The sequence below is a fragment of the Rhinopithecus roxellana genome, chromosome 8, assembly GCF_007565055.1.
Source record: "Rhinopithecus roxellana isolate Shanxi Qingling chromosome 8, ASM756505v1, whole genome shotgun sequence".
Taxonomy (NCBI): domain Eukaryota; kingdom Metazoa; phylum Chordata; class Mammalia; order Primates; family Cercopithecidae; genus Rhinopithecus; species Rhinopithecus roxellana.
The window spans coordinates 66,301,792-66,306,481 of record NC_044556.1 but is presented as its reverse complement, the minus strand read 5'-3'; positions in this window follow the sequence as shown (position 1 = coordinate 66,306,481).

Sequence of the window (4,690 nt, the reverse complement as noted above, 5' to 3'; positions counted from 1 at the left end):
CACAGCATCATTTCTGTATATTAAAAGTCTTACATAAACCAACATTATATATTTTTCAAGGACTCACAAAGAGACATTGCAGGAATGAAAGAGACATGATGGAATGAAATAGTATTTCTTGATCTAAGCAACAGAATTAATTCACTCTGTGTTCCACCTATTCAAACTTTAAAAAAGAAGTACTATCGTTCAGTGTTCAAGAAATTGCTAAATATAGGGTCAGTGTTTTAAGATATTAGGTTCAGGAGCTAGACAAGCTGCGTTCTAATTTAGTTGATTCATGTACTAATTATTTGGTCCTTGAGCAAGTTATTTAACTTCTCTGAGACTCCTTTTCTTCATCTATAAAATGAAGATATTAATGGCATTTCCCTCATAAAGAAATTTGAACTGTTAAATGGTATAATGTATTTAAAGAACTCAGCATAGTGTCCAGCACACAGGCCCATGATTGGTTTCTGGCTGAACCTGCAATGTGCATCAGGGCAACCCTGTTTCCATACTATTTTAATACCCACTCAAGAGAAGCTCCCCAAAGCAACCTCCTATGCATCTGCATTCCAAGCACCTGCATTATTCCCCTGCCCTAAAGGCTTTTCTCCCAATCTGAATTAGATTATCCTGGCGTATCATCTAGCCTTTCTTGGAAAAGACATAAAGAGGAAGAAAGAAATTATATTTTCAACATATTGAACTTTTAAAATAGATACAAAGTATTTCTCTAAACTATCTAAATTAATCTTAATAACAACCCCTCAATAGTATATTCATTCCCATTTATCTAAGCAATTGAATATACTTAACTAGGAATAACATCACACAGCTAGTTAGTGGCAGAGTTGGCTTTGAACCTATACATTAAAAACTCAGTTTATGCATGTAACCAGTATGGCATACTGTTTCTCTTTATCACTTTCCCCAGTATATTTAAGCACCACCAAATCTTATTAAACCCAAACAAGTAAGTCATGTGTCATAGAATTCCTTGTGTGTAAAAACATACTCATATTAAACATCTATTTACTTAATAACCAGCCCAGAAATTACTCTGAGCTACGTACTTATTTCTGTGGAGAAAGTGGCTTTTTTTCTATGTGTGCAATTACAAAATAGGCCACAAATCTTCTTTTGACTTATAAACATGAACAAATTTGGTACATTAGGGATGGTCAATTCATTCTGATTTCAAAAGGAAGACCCAGGCAAAATAAAAGTCCAGTGGAGATAAAGAATCTCAGAGAGATTATTACAAAAATACCTGCAAAATAGTGTTTAGTATTAATCGCTAGTATTCTTCATTTGTAATGATAAAAAAAAAAAGCCAATATTTTAAGGGAAAAAGGTAACACTTGCGTGGCTATAGACTTCACTTTGGAAATTCCTCTTAAGACTTTAGCTATCTATGCACTTTTTTTAAAATAGCAGACAGTTCTTCACTTCCCAGTAAAACTGTGAAATTCGACTGAGAATGGCAGATTGAATTGGAGTGTGAATAGTGTGATTTGATGCCCCCGCTAGTCTGAAATGTTTCCCTGTTAGGCCCTTTTAGTGACCCCTCCCAAAAGTTTGTTTGTGTTTCCTAAAATCAGCTCTCCAAAGTTCAGCCCATTGCAAAACACAAAGGCCACTATTATTTTCACAACGCCGAGCACTTTTTTTTTTCTCACGGTAAAGTCCATTTCTCGTTTGATTGCATATAACAAAATTTGTAGTCTAAAGCTTAACTGATTCAGAATCCTTCATCAAAGTTGTGATATAGGACTTCTGGCAAAATTATCCAAATAATCCCATATACTCCACTACATTGTTTTCAATTCTTTTTTTTTTTTTTTTTAACTTTAGTTTTTTATGGGATGGAGTCTCAAGCTGGTCTTGACCTCCTGGGGTCAAGTAATCCTGCGCTTTCAGGCCGCAGACTCAGTATGTAAATCTCTTGTGTTGCTGCAATCATAATATTCCTGCAGCTGTGGTGTCACCTATTGTAATTTTTCTGCTAATAAACAAATTTGAAGTAGCCAGGAATCCTAAATTTTGAGACTAGTTGTTTATCTGAAATATACTCCAGAGAAATAGTAATGCAGTTCTGCTTTGAATTTAATTTAAACAGAAATAGGCAAAACAAATCTCTGTGGAGGATATTTGACAATAATAAAATATTTCTCCCAGCGGGTGAGTTGGTAGCAATTGTATTGTGCAATCCAAGCTCACGTTTCAGTAGGTCATTACCATCATAACAAGCCCTTGGACCAACTGGCATGGACATGCAACATTGAGCCCCTGATGGTCACATTATTTCAGACCTTTAACTTCATGAAGAAACAGATAAATACTCCTGGGAAAGCAGGATTATATTTTGAAATTCCTTTCTTTTCTATTTGTTTCACAATAAGATGCAGTACACAATCCATCCACTGCTACTTGTTTCATTTTGTTTTTTCCACACTACCAGGGGGCATGAGAAGCTAGATTTAGAGATTTGAAAGGCCAGATGCACTGACTTACGACACTTTCTTATCTATTGGTCTATGGTCCTCTCCATTCAGGATGTAAACCATTGTAGATGAAACAAAAGCCTTAAGCATAGCTCTCTTTTTTTTCACAAGTTAGTCACAAATCAATTTTATAACAAGCAAAGTGCACCTAAAGTTTTTGCAGAGGTTCAAGGATGAAGTATTCTATCTCACTTCTACCTCTCACCTAAATCAACAATTTGAAAAATATAGGTAAGAGAAGTCCTTCCAATAAATCAAAATTTTCTAATTTTATTGCTCTTTTGTTTGTCAATAGGGAAAGACAGGTTTTTTGGATCCCACCTAAATTAATTCTAAGGCACCTAAATCGGCCAAATGAGTATGATTTAAAAAGTGGTGGTGGGGTGAGGGGGTTGTGAGATATTCTGCAAACAAGTTTTTGAGTCGCCATCCATCTCCATCTTTATACGGAGATATAACAGGAAGATGTGACTTGGGAGTTATCAAATAAAATACATTTTTCTTGTGTTTTGTGGAGGTCAAAACAATCAAAGTGCCTTTCATTGGTTTGGTAAGGAAAAAAAGGTTAAGTATTTTTGTCTTGTTTTTAAAAAGAAACCCTAACAAAAATGTAGAACCAATATTAAAAAGTTCATTATTTTTGGTTTATTTGAGAAAAGTATAAACATTTAGAGCAAGTGTTTCTCCATCTCGTTTTCATATTGGAATCACCTGGAGATCTTTTGGAAGCATTCCAAAACCTAGGCCACATCTTGGATCAATGAAACCACAATCTCTGCAGGTGGGACATGAGGATCAGGAATTTTGACACTCCCCCAGGTGATTTCAATATGCAGACAAATTTGGGGACCACTGCCTTAAAAATAAATTGCTTATAAACAACTGATGAAAATAAAACTGATCCCTTAAAACAAATATATAATGCATTTGTCAGAGGTACTTGTTGTTTATATATTGAGAAACAATGTGCTGAAATGTCAAAATCCTACCTCATTTCCTTTTACACCTGAGGCATCCATGATAAATATGTCAGTACCAGAAAAGTTGTCCTGTAAGAATTCTAAATTACAATAACAGCAGGACAGTTCTAATAGGAATTCTTAAAAGTGTGTTTGTGTGTGTGTGTGTGTGTGTGTGTGTGTGTGTGTGTGTGCCTAACATATTTTACAATGAGGACCTCGTTGGAAGATTACAGACACCATTTTTCCTTTTAGGTTTGTATCTTGCATTGTTTCAGTCCCATCCAAGCACTTAAAAAATATCAAAAGTAGGCCGGGCGCGGTGGCTCAAGCCTGTAATCCCAGCACTTTGGGAGGCCGAGACGGGCGGATCACGAGGTCAGGAGATCGAGACCATCCTGGCTAACACGGTGAAACCCCGTCTCTACTAAAAAATACAAAAAAAACCTAGCCGGGCGAGGTGGCGGGCGCCTGTAGTCCCAGCTACTCCGGAGGCTGAGGCAGGAGAATGGCGTGAACCCGGGAGGCGGAGCTTGCAGTGAGCTGAGATCCGGCCACTGCACTCCAGCCTGGGCGACAGAGCAAGACTCCGTCTCAAAAAAAAAAAAAAAAAAAAAAAAAAAAAAAATATATATATATATATATATATAGATAGATAGATATATATATCTATCTATCTATCTATATATATATATATCTCAAAAGTAAAACGTCAGATTTTATGTTGAACTGTTGCCACTCAAAGGACATTAAAATATAAAAAAAAGACAATACTGAGCTATCTTGTTTGCTAGTGCATCTTAGTCATTTAGGTAATCCCATGCCCCTAAAAGCAATTCAGTTTAGTGGCCTTTGTGTCATCAGCTTGTTTCTCTAGAGAACCAACCACCTCTGAAAGGTGAGAAATACGGTGGGCAAACACAATGACAAAATAACCTCAAGATAGGCAGAGAAGCCAAGAAAGCACATATTAGCACTTTGGTGATGGCTCCAGGAGGGTCCAGTGGAAGCTACAACTTGACCCTGAGCAGCAAGGCTATAACCTCTCTGAGTGGAAAAGGCAAGAGGAGGCCATTTCCTGTCAGCAGTGCTGTTTAACCCTCTCGAATTCGAAGACAGCTCCCCCTCCTAATTCACAAGAATCTCTAAGCTCTGCTTGTTGACTTCCCATTCAGGAAATCTGGTCAGCAACTCCACTGCTGCTCCACACAGCCTGCAGCTTGCCAATGAGCTCAGAGC